At 45.0% G+C, this 17,013-nt stretch overlaps 1 protein-coding gene across 1 annotated transcript in view; it reads left to right on the top strand.

Moving 5' to 3' along the window:
* LOC147116230 (RNA-binding Raly-like protein) overlaps positions 1–16,295 on the top strand; it is a 1,022,237-nt gene extending 1,005,942 nt beyond the window's left edge. Inside the window, exon 9 of the mRNA XM_085991011.1 lies at positions 9,662–16,295. The gene's annotated coding sequence lies outside the window, so the exon portion shown is untranslated. The remainder of the gene's footprint in view (positions 1–9,661) is intronic.
* The last annotated feature ends 718 nt before the right edge of the window (positions 16,296–17,013 follow it).

Below are 17,013 nucleotides of genomic sequence, written 5' to 3'. Positions count from 1 at the left end.
TTGGTGCTGGGTCCCTTGCTGTTTGTAGTGTACATTAATGATTTAGATATGAATGTAGGAGGTATGATCAGTAAGTTTGCAGATGACATGAAAATTGGTGGAGTGGTAAATAGCGAGGAGGGAAGCCTCAGGCTACAGCACAATATAGACGGGTTGGTCAGATGGGCAGAACAGTGGCAAATGGAATTTAACCCTGAAAAGTGTGAGGTGATGCATTTTGGGAGTACTAACAAGGCAAGGGAATACACAATGAATGGTAGGACCCTAGGAAGGACAGAGGATCAGAGGGACCTTGGTGTGCATGTACATAAATCCCTGAAGGCAGCAGGACAGGTAGATAAGGTGGTTAAAAAGGCATATGGGATACTTGCCTTCATTAAGCAAGGCATAGAACATAAGAGCATGGAGGTTATGATGGATCTGTACAAAACGCTAGTTAGGTCACAGCTGGAATACTGTGTGCAGTTCTGGTCGCCACACTATAGGAAGGATGTGATTGCATTGGAGAGGGTGCAGAGGAGATTCACCAGGATGTTACCTGGGCTGGAGCGCTTCAGCTATGAAGAGAGACTGGACAGGCTGGGGTTGTTTTCCTTAGAGCAGAGAAGGCTGAGGGGGGACCTGATTGAGGTGTACAAAATTATGAGGGGCATAGATAGGGTAGATAGAAAGGAACTTTTTCCCATTAGTAGAGGGGTCAATAACCAGGGGGCGTAGTTTCAAGGTAAGGGGCAGGAGGTTAAGAGGGGATTTGAGGAAAAACTTTTCACCCAGAGGGTGGTTGGAATCTGGAACTCACTGCCTGAAAGGGTGATAGAGGCAGGAACCCTCAACATTCAAGAAGCATTTAGATGAGCACTTGAAACGTCATAGCATACAAGGCTACAGACCAAGTGCTGGAAAATGGGATTAGAATAGACAGGGCTTGATGGCCGGCGCGGACACGATGGGCCGAAGGGCCTCTTTCTGTGCTGTATAACTCTATGACCCCCTTTAGTTGTTTAATGGTCTACCACCATTCACGACTGGATATGGCAGGACTGCAGAGCTTTGTTCTGATCCGTTGATTGTGGGATCGCTTAACCCTGTCTATAGCATGCTGCTTCCGCTTTTTAGCATGCATGTAGTCCTGTGTTGCAGCTTCCCCAGGTTGGCACCTCATTTTTAGGGACGCCTGGTGCTGTTCCCGGCATGCTTTTCTACACTCCTTGTTGAACCAGGGTTGATCCCCTGGCTTCGTGGTAATGCTAGAGTGAGGGATATGCCGGGCCATGAGGTTACAGATTGCGGTGGAATACAATTGTGCTGCTGCTGATGGCCCATAGCGCCTCATGGATGCCCAGTTTTGAGCTGCTAGATTTGTTCTGAATCTATCCCATTTAGCATGATGGCAGTGCCACACAACAAGCTGGAGGGTGTTCTCCGTGTGAAGATGGGACTTAGTCTCCAAAATGACTGTGCAGTGGTCACTGCTACCAATGCAGTCATGAACAGATGCATCTGCGACAGGTAGATTGGTGAGGACGAGGTCAAGTAGGTTTTTGCCTTGTGTTGGTTCTCTCACCACCTGTCACAGGCCCAGACTGGCAGTTATTTCATAACATAAGAAGTAGGAGCAGGAGTAGGCCATACGGCCCCTCGGGCCTGCTCCGCCATTCAATAGGATCATGGCTGATCCGAACCTAGACTCACGTCCACTTCCCTCCCCGCTCCCCGTAACCCCTAATTCCCTTATCTGCTAGGAAACTGTCTATCTCCGTTTTAAATTTATTTAATGTCGCAGCTTCCACAGCTCTCTGAGGTAGCAAATTCCATAGATTTACTACCCTCTGAGTGAAGAAGTTTCTCCTCATCTCAGTTTTGAAACGGCAGCCCCTTATTCTAAGATTATGCCCCCTAGTTCTAGTCTCACCCATCAGTGGAAACATCCTCCCCGCATCCACCCGATCAAGCCCCCTCACAATCTTATATGTTTCGATAAGATCGCCTCTCATTCTTCTGAATTCCAATGAGTAGAGGCCCAACCTACTCAACCTTTCCTCATAAGTCAACCCCCTCATCTCTGGAATCAACCGAGTGAACCTTCTCTGAACCGCCTTGAGAGCAAGTATATCTTTTAAATATGGAAACCAAAACTGTACGCAATATTCCAGGTGTGGCCTCACCAGTACCCTGTATAACTGAAGCAAGACTTCCCTGCTTTTATACTCCATCCCCTTTGCAATAAAAGCCAAGATTCCATTGGCCTTCCTGATCACCTGCTGTACCTGCATACTAACCTTCTGTGTTTCATGCACCAGGACCCCCAGATCCCTTTGTACTGTAGCACTTTGCAGTTTCTCTCCATTTAGATAATAACTTGCTCTTTGATTTTTTCTGCCAAAGTGCATAACCTCACACTTTCCAACATTATATTCCATCTGCCAAACTTCTGCCCACTCACCTAGCCTGTCTATGTCCTTTTGCAGGTTTTTTATGTCTTCCTCACTCACTGCTTTCCCTCCCATCTTTGTATCGTCGGCAAACTTGGATACGTTGCACTTGGTCCCCTCCTCCAAATCGTTAATATAGATTGTAAAGAGTTGGGGTCCCAGCACTGACCCCTGCGGAACACCACTAGTCACTGATTGCCAACCCGAGAATGAACCATTTATCCCAACTCTCTGTTTTCTGTTAGATAGCCAATCTTCCACCCATGCCAGTATATTACCCCCATCCCGTGATTTTTTATCTTGTGCAGTAATCTTTTGTGTGGCACCTTGTCAAATGCCTTTTGGAAGTCCAAATACACCACATCCACTGGTTCCCCTTTATCCACCCTGTATGTTACATCCTCAAAGAATTCGAGCAAATTTGTCAAACATGACTTCCCCTTCATAAAACCATGCTGACTCTGTCCGATTAAATTATGCTTATCCAAATGTCCTGTTGCTGCTTCCTTAATAATGGACTCTAACATTTTACCAACCACAGATGTTAGGCTAACTGGTCTATAGTTTCCAACCTTTTGTCTACCTCCCTTTTTAAATAAGGGTGTTACATTAGCAGTTTTCCAATCTGCTGGGACCTTTCTTGAATCCAGGGAGTTTGGGAAAATTACCACCAATGCATCCGCAATCCCTACTGCTACTTCTCTCAAGACCCTAGGATGTAAGCCATCAGGTCATGGGGATTTATCCGCCTTAAGTCCCATGAACTTACCGAGTACCATCTCCTTAGTGATTTTAATTGTGTTTAGCTCCTCCCCCCACTATAGCCCCCTGTTTGTCCAGTGTTGGGATATTTTTAGTGTCCTCTACTGTAAAGACTGATACAAAATATTTGTTCAGCTTTTCTGCCAACTCCATGTTCCCCACCACTAATTTCCCGGTCTTGTCCTCTAAGGGACCAACATTCACTTTAGCCACCCTTTTTCTTTTTATATAACTGTAGAAACTTTTGTTATCTGTTTTTATATTTTTTGCTAGTTTACTTTCATAATCTATCTTCCCTTTCTTAATTAATCTTTTAGTTATTCTTTGCTGGCTTTTAAATGCTTCCCAATCTTCTATCCTCCCACTAGATTTGGCTACTTTATATGCCCTTGTTTTCAGTCAGATACTATCCTTTATTACTTTACTTAGCCACGGATAGCTGTCTTTTCTTTTACGTCCCTTTTTCCTCAGTGGAATATATTTTTCTTGAAAGTTGTGAAATATCTCCTTGAATGTACACCACTGCTCATATACCGTCTTACACCTTAATCTATTTTCCCAGTCCACTTTAGTCAACTCTGTTCTCATACCTTCATAGTCTCCTTTATTTAAGCTTAGTACGCTGGTTTGAGATCCAATTCTCTCACCCTCCAACTGAATTTGGAATTCAACCATGTTATGGTCACTCATTCCAAGGGGATCCTTTACTAGGACATTTTGTATTAATCCTGTCTCATTAAACAGGACCAGGTCCAAGATTGCCTGCCCCCTGGTTGGTTCAGTAACATACTGCTCAAGGAACCCGTCCCTAATGCACTCTATAAACTCTTCCTCAAGGCTGCCCTGACCAATTTGATTTGTCCAGTCAATATGAAAGTTTAGGACTCGGCCAGCTCAGTCAGTAGTGGTGCTACCGAGCCACTCTTGGTGATGGACATTGAAGTCCCCCACCCAGAGTACATTCTGTGCCCTTGCTACTTTCAGTGCTTCTTCCAAGTGGTGTTCAACATGGAGGAGTACTGATTCATCAGCTGAGGGAGGGCGGTAGGTGGTAATCAGCAGGAGGTTCCTTTGCCCATTCTTGACCTGAAGCCATGAGACTTCATAGGGTCCAGAGTCAATGTTGAGGACTCCCAGGCCCACTCCTTCCCGACTGTATACCACTGTGCTGCCACCCCTGGTGGGTCTGTCCTGCCGGTGGGACAGGACATACCCAGGGATGGTGATGGAGGAGTTTGGGACATTGCCTGAAAGGTATGATTCTGTGAGTATGATTGTCAGGCTGTTGCTTGACTAGTCTGTGCAACAGCTCTCCCAATTTTGGCATAAGTCCCCAGACGTTGATGAGGAGGACTTTGCAGGGTTGACTGGGCTGGGTGTGCCATTGCCGTGTCCGTAGCCGGTGCCGAGGTCGATGCTGGGTGGTCCATCCAGTTTCATTCTTATTATGTATTAAATGAGTACTTTGCATCTGTCTTTACCATGGAAAAAGATGCTGCCAGAGTCATAGTGAACGAGGAGGTAGTTGAGATACTGGATGGGATAAAAATTGATAAATAGGAGATACTGGAAAGGCTAGCTGTATTTAAAGTAGATTAGTCACCAGGACTGGATGGGATGCATCCTAGGATGCTGAGGGAAAAAAAAGTGGAAATTGCGGAGGTACTGGCCATAATCTTCCAATCCTCCTTAGATATGGGGGTGGTGCCAGAGGACTGGAGAATTGCAAATGTTACACTCTTGTTCAAAAAAGGGTGTAAGGATAAACCCAGCAACTACAGGCCAGTCAGTTTAACCTCGGTAGTGGGGAAGCTTTTAGAAACAATAATCAGGGACAAAATTAAGTCACTTGGACAAGTGTGGATTAATTAAGGAAAGCCAGCACAGATTTGTTAAAGGCTGCCCTTGTCCTTCTAGGTGATGGAGGTCACAGGTTTGGGAGGTGCTGCTGAAAAATGATCATGTAATGCCAAAGCTGTTGGGTAAACTCTTTGCCGTTGAAGAATTTTTGGACAGTTTTCTCCCCAACTCTCTTCTGAAGGTGTTGACTCATTGCTAAGTACCAGTGCATGAGCAACTAGTGTCCTTCGGTTCCATGCCCAAGTGTCCATCCTTTACGAGCCTGGATAGAACAGGTTGGTTAATTTTTTTTTTAAACTGCAGATGCTGGATCTCTAAAATAAAAACCAAAGCTTTCTGGAAACACCATGTCAGTCAGCATCGCTGAGGAGACAAGACGGGTGGGAAAACTATAAATACTAGAAATCTTCAGTCTTCAGTACACACCTGAAAAGTCCTTAATCCATCTTTTCTCACAACAGATGCTGACTGACCTGCTCTGTGCATTTCCAACATTATCAGTTTGTATTTTATGCAAGATAGTTGAGCCTCCTTATAGATGGAACAGAACAAAGGAGATGAGGAGAACAAAGAGATAAAGTCCAGAGTCACGGGTACGATAGTGTGGTGGTGGTGTTGCTGAACTCGTAACCCAGAGGCCTAGACTAATGATCTAGAGAATGTGAGTTCAATAATTTGAGAAGTTGAACTCAGTTGTTAAAAAATCTATAAATAAAAATCGACTAAATAACTTGATATGGTAATGCATGAAAATAAAAGGAATGAGGATGGCTTGGTTCTGCTTCCTTCATGTAAGAGTTAATAAAAACATGAGTGGCATATCGTGGGGGCAAAACCCTGAAACAAGTTGAAAGGACTCTCCATGGTTATTCTAATCTCAGCCTGGGCCATGATTAGGCTGCGACTACTGGCCCCAGTCTCTCCAGACTTAGGTGGGCAAAGTCAGTAGTAGGCCCACTCCTGATCCTGGAGACAGTCCAGCCCATGTCCCACCATGTCTTCAGAGGAGATGAGAAAAATCACTAAAAATAAATGAATTAAAAACTGTAGCCAAAAATTGCATATGTAGTTAATCTACAAAACCACTGACTGCCATACAGTTGTGTGAAATCATTACTAGATAATTCCCCTTATATTTGAGTGTCAGCCTTGGCTCAATGGTCAGAAGGTTGTGGCTTCAAGTCCCACTCCACAGACTTGAGCCCATAGTCTATGCTGACACTCCAGTGCAGTACTGAGGGAGCGCTGCACTGTCGGAGGTGCCGTCTTTCAGATGAGATGTTAAACTGAGGCCCCATCTGCCCTCTCAGGTGGACGTAAAAGATTCTTTGGCAGTATTTCGAAGAAGAGCAGGGCAGTTCTCCCCGGTACCCTGGCCAATATTTATCTCTCAATCAACATCACTAAAACTGATTATCTAGTTAGTTATTTCATTGCTGTTTATGGGATCTTGGTGTGCACACATTTGCTGCTACATTACCTACATTACAACAGTGACTACACTTCAAAAGTACTTCATTGGCTATAAAGTGTTTTGGCACATCCTGAGGTTGTGAAAGGCACAATAGAAATGTAAGAATTCCTTTATCATTTTCCTTCATATCTGGATTAAGCCAAACCTTGCACATTCCTCCAGTGTGAATTTCCTTGCCGTTTTCAGCGTATTCAAGTAAGTGAAATTGGGCAGACAACGTTTCCACCAATTTCCTGCCATAAGATCGCTCTCTCCGAGTTCCCTCGCGCTATTTGGCCCTTCCTACGATCCACCCTCCCTGTCCCTAGTGCCTTCATTTACATATATTATAATGAGGGCCATGGCACTGCAGCCCCGAGTTTCCTGCTTTTACACTCGCGATGTGCTCTGGGTGACTGAGGCTGACAATTATAAAGGCGCAGATGCTGCCAAGATCAACATCTAGGACAGGCTTTTTTCTTTTAAGAAAATTCACAACCGAGGTGCTCAAGTGATCCTGTAGCACAGTTTTGGTCTGAGGCAGATTCTTTCTCTCTCCCATTTTATTGGCCCAGGAATTAGGTTCGGGGACTTGCCGCGCGTGCAAGCCCCCGATGTGCACTCACCCGGCGCGCCGACATCTGAAGCCTGGGCCTGCTTGGAATTCCTGTCACTGGCCCGGTTCAGATGTCAGCGCGCTGTGCTTACCTGATCCAGCGGCGTAGTTAGTTCAATGTGCCAGCTGGGATCAGGTGAGCACTGTGCAGCCAATCAGGGGAGGGGAAACTTCATTCATGAGTTTGATAGTAAGAACTGTCAAACTCATGAAAAGTACCGGCGCCCAAAAGACTAGTTTAACTTTAAATAAAATTTTAAAAAAATCCCAATAATTAAATAAACTATAAATAACTTTAAAAAACTATTTTAAACAATTAATCAAATTTTTGAAAAAAATAATTTTTTTAAAAATCGGTTCTAAAACTACACTTACCTTACTGTAAAGTCCTTAAAAACAATAAAGCTGTGGAAAAAATGTTATAATTTTAAGTAATAGACCACTTACCTTAAAGAATGAAGTCCTTACGTCTCCTTCGTAAAAAGGAGAGGCCCTTACACACGCGCAAACCTGTCAAAAAGAAGGAAGTTCAACGCGTGCGCGCAGAGTCCTGCGCGCACACGTTGGACCTCTGAACCCCTTGGAGGAAATGCCGGTTTCCCGCGCATGCGCTGTGCATGCTGAAATCTGGCACTTCCAATGGGCCCACGCGTGAGTACCCCGTCCGTACTCACGCGTTGGGACCGGAATTACTGGCCCATTATCTCCCAAATTAGGAAAAGTGCAATCGTCATCTATTGACTTTGCCTTTGGCAATTGATAGATTTAAGTCCTCCCTTTAGGCCCTTGAGTTGCAAAGAAGTTTGATTGAATTTTTGTGTTTTCGTTTCTGGTTTAGACTGAACACACAAGTTCCATGTCATTCAGCCGATGCCATATGTGATTGTTGAGGCTGAGGCCTCCTTCAAGCAATCTTAGCTCAGCCCATAGTTGCCTGAATTCAGAATCTATGTTCAGTGCCATAGGTTCCTCCCAGCAACAGTCCCTCATTGGCTGCTGTGTGAGGACGTGACCCTGGCCTATTTTTCCAGGTTGTGTCTGACCCTGAGCATAGTGACGCTTTGACAAATCAAGTGTGGATAATCTGGTGCCCGGGACACTCCTCCAATGTCTTGGTTGCTGTTCAGTGTTGTGAATCTTTTCCATGTGTGAAGTCGAGTGGCACAGGCGTAATATGATCAATTGAGTCTTTGGAGGGGAATCCTAGCCCCTAGAATGTCCAAGCTTGATTTATCAAAGTGTTGCTATCCCCCAGGGCAGGCAGGTGAATAGAGCATGAATTGGGAGTGTTAATAAGATTACCCTGCTTAAAGATGAGAGCCGTGTTCTGTGTCTACTATACACAACCTGTTCGGGAGGGTCGTGGGGTGGTGAGTCACTGAGGACTGCTCGTGCTCTCCTGCAAACAGCTCATTGCAAAGTGGCTGTGGCAAAGCCAGGGAGAGGCACACAGCTCAAAGCGATGGGAGAAAAGTGCAACAATAGCGTGCCCTAGAAAGTGAAAGGGGAAATCAACGTAATTTCATGCAGGGAATAGTTACTGTTGGGGAAACATGAGGTCAGCTGACAGCTTTCGTAGCTCACTTCTGTTTCCCACTATCTTTCTCTGCAACTACTCACTATTGTCACTCATCCCTAACATTATTCATCAACCACTGACCAACAAAAGGCTCTCCTCGTGACACAAGGCGACACAAAAGGCACAGCACTATCGTCATTGCAGGTACAACACAGGGACTGTATGGATAGATCTGTATTTTTGTGTACAAACATGAATGTTTTTCGATGCTTTGGCAACATAAGATGTAACTTGTCATGCCAATAAAGCGATTTGAATTGAATTGAATTGAATTGACAGGAGGAGGCCATTCAATGAGATCAGGGTTGATCTGTATCTCAACTCGATCTACCCGCCTTGGTTCTGTAACCCTTTATACCCTTAGCAACAAAAATCGATCAATCTCAGTTTTGAATTTTTCAATTGATCCTCAGCCTCAACAGCTTTTTGGGGGAGAGAATTCCAGATTTTCACTACCCTTTGTATGAAGAAGTGTTCCGTGACAACACCCCTGAACGGCCTAGCTCTTATTTTTTGGTTATGTCCCCTTGTTCTGAGCTTCCCCACCAGAGGAAATAGTTTCTATCTACTCTACCAAATTAATGTAATCGTCTTAAACACTTCAATTAAATCACCCCTTAATCTTCTATATTTAAGGGAATACCAGCCTAGTCTATGCAACCTGCCATGATAATTTAACCCTTTTAGCCCCACTATCATTCTGGTGAACCTGCCCTGCACCCCCTCCAAGGCCAGTATATCCTTCCTGAGGTGTGGTGCCCAGAACTGAACACAGCGCTCTAAATGGGTCTGACCAGAGCTTTATATAGCTGTAACACAACTTCCACCCCTTTGTGACACAAGGTGACGCATAAGGCACAGCAGTATCTTCATTGATGGTGCTCTCTCTCGCTCTCTCTCTCTCCGTCACGTGTAGAACTTCCATTCACTGACAGTCACCGTCTCTCTTGTGTTTGCAGTGAATAACAGATAACAGGGAAACCAGATGACAAACAAGATAAGAAGCGAAGAGGCAGCTGCAGCTTTCATCAACTCCACTCAACAAGGCACAGCCCAGAGATCCTCCGGACAGTTTGATGCCTACTCACCTTTGGCTCCGGTGCGCGCACTGCCTTTTTCTGACAACTCCGCCACTTCCTTTCTCGGATCTCGGCTGTGCTTGGGAGGACCGACATCCCACTTGTATTATAGCTGTAAATTTTTTTCCCGGTCCCCGTGGGTTTTTTTTTTCAATGACGACCATTCTCGGTTTGTAGGGGGGTCGGGGACATTTTCAAAAATAGGTGTGAAGAGAGAATGTAACGCTTTACAAAAAATAACGTTTTTAACCGTCTTGTTTCTTGTTTGAGCATCGCTTCCTCCTCCGTGTGTTCAGAGCTGGTGCATGAAACAAAAAAAGACAAAGATGTCGAGAGCTCCTTACTCCAGAACCTTGAGCCCATAATCTAGGCTAACACTCCCAGTACAGTACTAAGGGAGTGCTGCACTGTCAGAGGTGCCGTCTTTCGGATGAGACATTAAACCGAGGCCCCGTCTGCCTTCTCAGGTGGACGTAAAAGATCCCATGGCACTATTTTGAAGACGAGCAGGGGAGTTCTCCCCAGTGTCCTGGCCAATATTTATCCCTCAAACATCATTAAAACAGATTACCTGGTCATTTATCTCATTGCTGTTTGTGGGAGCTTGCTGTGTGCAATTGGCTGCAACGTTTCCTACATTACAACAGTGACTACACTTCAAAAAGTACTTCATTGGCTGTAAAACACTTTGGGACGTCCTGAGGTTTTGAAAGACGCTGTATAAGTGCAATTCTTTTCTTTCTTTCTAAGTAATGGTGCTGCTCACCCCCTTGCCGGGCTGGCAGTAAAAGGGATGGGGGCGTACCAATTGGCCCTCAGTGTCCCCTGGGTTGGGGAGGGAGAATATATATATATAATCAGCCAGGGTCGCCTCTCCTGACCGCCACGCAGTGATGGAAGCGCGCGTGTGGGTGATGAGATCTTGGAGGAGATGTCAACAACCTAGGAACCGCACTCGGCAAAGGGTCCACGGCTTCAGGAGGGGAGAAAACTGACAGGAAGCGGAAGGAACATTCAGCACCCCAAGCCTAATCCACCATTCAATTAGATCATGGCTGATCAGTACCTCAACTCCATTTATCTGCCTTGGTTCCAAATTCCTTAATACCCTTACCTAATGAAAATCTATCGATCTCAGTCTTGAAATTTTCAATTGACCCCCAGCCTTGACAGCTTTTTGGGGGAGAGTTCTAGATTTCCACTACCCTTTGTCTGAAGAATTCTTCCTGACATCACCCCTGAACAGCCTGGCTCTAATTCTACAGACTCCCCCACCAGAGGAAATAGTTTCTACCTACCCTATCAAATCCTTGAATCATCTTTAACATCCCAATTAGATCCCCCCCCCTAATCTTCTATACGCGAGGGAATACAAGCCTAGTTTATGCAACCTGTCCTCCTAACTTAACCTTCTAAGTCCCGGTATCATTCTGGTGAATCTGCGCTGCACCCCTTCCAAGGCCAATATATCCTTCCTGAGGTGTGGTGCCCAGACCTGAATACAATACTCCAGATGGGATCTAACCAGAGCGCTATATAACTATACAAGGGAAAGAAAGTTCTTTAAAAAGCACACAGCCTATGGTCTTGCCATGAAGCAAGCTCTGCAATTAATGGTGGTAATAAAGGAATGGGGACTATCCAGCTATTTACTGCTGATTGTCTCCTCTCTATCCCTTCTCGAACATAGATTCATGCACTATATTAACAGTACTTTATTATGCAAGTTTGACTCAATGCTGTGTTACACTGGCACAGGCACGATGGGCCGAATGGCCTCCTTCTGCGCCATTTGTCTTAAATTCTGTGTCGGGCAAAACCTGGAAAACCAGTGCTGTGCTGGGCAGTACTTGAGTCAAATTTAACTCTTTCTCCCATCAGTGATTCTCACTGAACTTCTCTACGGATTTCAACTGTACACTGTACACAACTGGATGGCCAGTTGTCACAGACTTCCTCTGCCAGTGTAAGATCAGCACACCACAGAGTGGAGCACCTGGGTAGGCCCTGGGAGGTAGGAATGAGTGGGAACTGGAGATCTTGGGGAGGGTGCCAGTGTTGGTGAAACCATGTAGCAGAACAGGAAGACTCAATGGGGGGAAGGGTCGGGTAAAGAGCCGAGCGGGTAAAATACCCAGGGTGGAGGGGAACCAGGAACTATCATGGCGCAAAAATGGGTTGAAAACTCCCCCTCCTCCCCATGATGTGATTGGTCCATGATATCGTGGTTAGCACGGGCCAATCAGTACTGGTAGAGGTTTGTTGCCAACGGGAGATCTTTAATGATATTGGTAAACAGATTGTGAAATGTTGTCTTGCAGTGTGTTGTATATTTTCCTGGATAATACCAGTGTATCTCAGAGCACCAGCCAAGGAGTTAAAGCATTGAACAATAAGGCATGCAGTCGAGTTACTAAAAATATGACGAGGTGTTTGATGTCGTCTGCTTTTAGGATTTCCATTTTAAAGTTTTTTTTAATAAATTGGCCCGCAGTTTCCTTCTCTAAAATGTAATGAGTTCTCTGAATAGGGTTGCTGTCTTGTCTAAACATCACTGTGTTCTTGGCTCTAATCACCAGCAAGGTGACACCATAGAAGAGGAGGAGGTGTGGAATCAGAGCACATGTTTTATGTATATTTGAATGTACTATACTGTTCAGTGTTGGCTCCTTTTAGTTCATTATTTTTAGTTCTGAAGTGCTTGTTTTAGCTTGTGGCTCATCCCCTGCCCTCCCCTCTTCCTCTCCCTGTCCCCCTCCTCAGCTCAACCCACCCAAAGCTTGTTGGCTGGCGAGATTTTCGGGGCACGCCTTTGGTATCTGAAACTGCAGGTCTACTTCCCATTACTGCAAGGAGTACTTCATTTGTGACCTGAGAACATTTGGAGTGTGCGTAAATGTTGACCAGCCAGAGATCATTCAGCTATACTTTCGAGAGTGCTTGGAAAATAACTATTTTTTAAAAAGTCACGATGGAGCCCAGATCAATGGGACAGCAATTTCCCAACACCGCTGACTTCAGTGCTCTGGACATGAAATGGGTTTGTGCGCTCTTGTCCAGCACCCACTATGTGAGGGCCTAATTCATCATCGATTGGTGCTTAAATTGGCAATCCCACGTATTCCTGGGGGTTTCATCACATGATCTCCCGTATCCAACTGCCCCGCCCCCACACTTCCGCCATTGGTCGCCCAACATGGCGCACTGCCTTCCCAGCCAATTAGAAAGCGAACAGACTCTTTGTTACCCAATTGGATGATTCTTGACTGTTAGTCAAGCAGCCATTTCTTCCCCAACTCCAATACTTTTATAACTAATAAGCAACAAGTGTTCAAAGAAAATGAAACAAAAAAACAAACAATTTATTTTAACGAACTCCTATGATTGTTCTTCCTGGGTCGCTCTCAGCTGTGTCCTGGAGATTAATCTTCAATTGCTGGAACTCCAGGGCAATGCTGGAGGTATAGTGACCCCTATAGATGCCCCAGGATACTTGGGCCCGGGGGTTTAACTCAGGGCAGGAATCTGGGAAGCTCTGCACAAACTGGAGCATCCCGATTGAGGTGATGGGATCTGGATATTACGGATCTAAACTGCCGCCTCCACAATCCGACTGAGCTGCTGCAAGATCCCAGACACTCCATGCACTCTTGTACAAATGCTGGATGATGCTGCCGAGCGGTGTTTGCAATTTTAATCGTTCTGTTCACGCACAGATCTTTCCCTGCGCATCCTCTTTCCACGCTGGTTCTGATGGGGTGACTTCCGTACTCACATTCGTCCTTGAAAGTTTTGTTCAATTCACTTTTGTTTTTGCAGTCATGATATTATTTGTTTGCAATAAGTTCTGAATCAGCAACAAGATGTTTAATAAAAATCGTCTGGATAACTTTTTGCCATCCAGCGATAATGGGGTAAAAAATTAAACTGAATTGAAGATAGAAGAGATGCAAGTGCCATTGCATGTTAAGGCTATTCTTCCCACCTTGATCTATTTCCCTCAACAGGTACACAGCAAGCACTAGCCTGACCCACCAAGAGTCTCTGTCCAGTCTTTTTCCTGGATTCTTGCTAACTTAGCCATGGCAGAAATATTCTCACCTCAGTGCACAGTGGCTTCAGATCCATGGGAATGATGGTGTCCTGAATTTGAACATAGGAACAGGTGGAGGATTTCAGCCTCTCAAGCCTGTTCCGCCATTCAATTAGATCATGGCTGGTCTGTACCTCAACTCCATTTACCCGCCTTGGTTCCATATCCCTTGATACCCTTACCCAATAAAAATCTTGAAAGTTCCAGTTGACACAGCATCCACAGCCTTTTTGGGGGAGAGAGTTCCAGATCTCCACGTCCCTTTGTGTGAATAAGTGCTTCCTCATATCGCCCCTAAATGGCCTGGCTCTAATTTAAGATTATGCCCTCTTGTTTTGGATTCCCCCGCCAGAGGAAATAGTTTCTCCATATCTATCCTATAAAATTAATTTATCATTTTAGCACCTTGATGAGGTCACCCCCCAGCTTAATAAACTCAAGGAAACACAAGCCAAGCCTATGCAACCTGTGCTCATAATGTAACCCTTTAAGCCCTGGTATCATTCTGGTGAATCTGCGCTGCCCCCCCTCCAAGGCCAATATAGCTCTCCTGATTTTCAGTGCCTAAAACTGAACTCTACTCCAGATGGGGTCTGATCAAGGCTGTAGCATCACTTCCTCCCCATTGAATTCCAACCCCCTTGAGATAAAGGCCAACATTCCATTAGCCTTTTTGATTACTACTTGTACCCGTGCACGAGCTTTTAGTGATCTGTGTACATGCACACCTAAATCACTTTGCTCCTCCACAGCTCCTAGTCTCTCAGTATTAAGAAAGTATTACGATTTGTCTTTCTTAGATCCAAAATGGATGACCCCACATTGAACTCCATCTGCCACAATTTTGCCCACTCACTTAGTCATCTTTGTCTCTTTGCAACTTCCACACCGCTTACTGTTCTTTTATCTGAGTCATTAATAAATGTGATGAAAAGCTAAGCCTCCCGTATAGATCCCTGGGGGAACACTACTTGTCACATCCTGCCAATCAGAGAACAAACCCTTTACCCCTACCCTCTGTCTCCTACCGCCCAACCAATTACCAACCCATGTCACAAGATTACCTCCAATTCCTTGTGCTCTCATTTGTGCTTATGCTGAACCTTATCAAAGTACAACAAAGATAACGAGAGCTCCCATCTACAGTCAATAGGATTGGTTCCATAGACACTCTAGTCTCGTGCATGTTTAAGGAGCTGTTGGTGTTATTTGTAGTAATTAATTTACCCCCATGAGGGAAGAGTTGGATTTCATATGTAAAAACGATGAGGGAATATAAAGATCAGAAATGCTTGCCCTGTAGAGCAGGGGAATGTGGAATCAGCAAAACCTATTCCCTCATCCAAAAGATACCAACTCCGTCTGGCTTAGCGGCAGTGAATGTTGCAAGCTGCTCCTGGAACGGGTGCGTTCTGGTAAACCAGGTGCGACTGTGAGGGGTTTCTGGGGTGCAATGTGTGGCTGTTCAGCCTCCCAACCTGAAAATGGCAGCCCAGGTACTGGCAGTGGAAATCCAACTTTGCACTGTACGTTTACACTAGGCAGACTGTTGGAGGCATAATTGCAACATTAGTTACAACACATTCAACAATGCAGACATCTCCTTCTTAACATTGCTGCAAATGGAACCCTCCTCTCTGAGGGAGCAACTATTAATCCGCACTGTGCAGCTTTCGAACACAGGTAAGACTTAAGTGGGACACCTTATGGCAAAGGTGTGGAGGTGACCTTTGTGGGAGATACAACATAAACGTACCTTGTATGAGGATAGGTCCTTTCTGATGTCACCATCTGTTCTGATCTTTCAGCAGGTTCCTAGTGACACCGTAGAGCATCCTGTCCGGCTTTTCTTGTGTTCAACGTAACAAGCAGTAGAACTGGTTTCAGTTTGCACTTGGACCTGTTGCATAAATGGAATATACCATGGGGAAACAGCCTAAACCAGACACTTGGGAAAGAGACTCTGAACAAGCTTATGAATGAGATTGTCCACTCCCCCTCGCCCCCGCCCATTGTGTACTCTGAACACAACTGTTTGGCCGAGCACAGAATTCCATACTACCCAACCCAGGTTACCCATTCAACAAGAACCAGCTTAGAAAGACCTCCCACTCCACCTGGATTGGAGATTTGAGGAGTGCAACCAGGGAAAGATTTCTGTGAGATCATAATGATTGGAGCCAAGATTGTGGCTTGTTTTCATTCTGTTCTAAGACTTTGACTGAATTGTGACGTTTTTGAGTACAACTGTTTTGTGTTCATGTAAATGACAACATTGGGAAACACTTGCTTTGTTGTCTTGTGTGGCTACTGCTGACCCCTTTGGGTGTTTTTCTTTTCTTTCCTGAGGTTTTGTACGTAAATTAATTTCATACAGTACTAGTTCTGTATTAATAACAATAAAGATGTTTGACACTGAAACTCTGACTCCAAGGCTGTTTTTTTTATTTAATGAAAGACTAAAGGAATGAAGATTTTTTTCTCTTCTTTCTTGCCAACTTTTTCCCCTCCCGTCCGCTGAAGGAGTTTTTGGGATAGGGCTTCACAGGTGCTTTTCACCCTCAGATACCTCACCCACGTGACCATTATACAGTGACTGTTGGCAATCGATGAGGCTGTGGAGTGGGCCTTCAGAGCTGATCCCATCTTGGCTTCACCCACCACCCACACTTGCTCACTATCCAGCAGCGGTCATTGGATAGTGACCAGGAGCAGGAATCCCAGCTGAATTTTCTCCTTACTCAGGGACACAAGGTCAATTGTCATCATTCTGGCTTGAGATCAACACAGACAAGAATGAAGGAACTTAAATGTAATAGTGATTCTAAACATGCGATTGGTGCCCTTTCTGTTGTTGAGCATTGATTTTCTTTTAGCCTCCTCCTCTCCCTTGGCTTCAAATGTGTAAGATGCATCACTGTTTGGTTTCTCTCCAATATTACTGGAAGGTGCAATTTTAAAATGAATATAAAGACCAGAAACTCTCCCACCACCCTCCACTTCCCCCATAAAGCATGGGAATGTATAACAAACTCCCAGCAATAGCACTTTAACACAATAGACGATTAACTCCTTTAAGAAGAAGCTGGGCGATTGGCTATCCAGGATTGGTGCTTATAGGGGTGGGTAAAGGCTGAGG

This window comes from Somniosus microcephalus, chromosome 6, assembly GCF_052327205.1.
Source record: "Somniosus microcephalus isolate GS21.2 chromosome 6, FLI_Smic_1.0, whole genome shotgun sequence".
NCBI classification, from domain to species: Eukaryota; Metazoa; Chordata; class Chondrichthyes; order Squaliformes; family Somniosidae; genus Somniosus; species Somniosus microcephalus.
The sequence above is the reverse complement of the archived record's forward strand: the minus strand, read 5'-3'. Positions and strand labels throughout refer to the sequence as shown.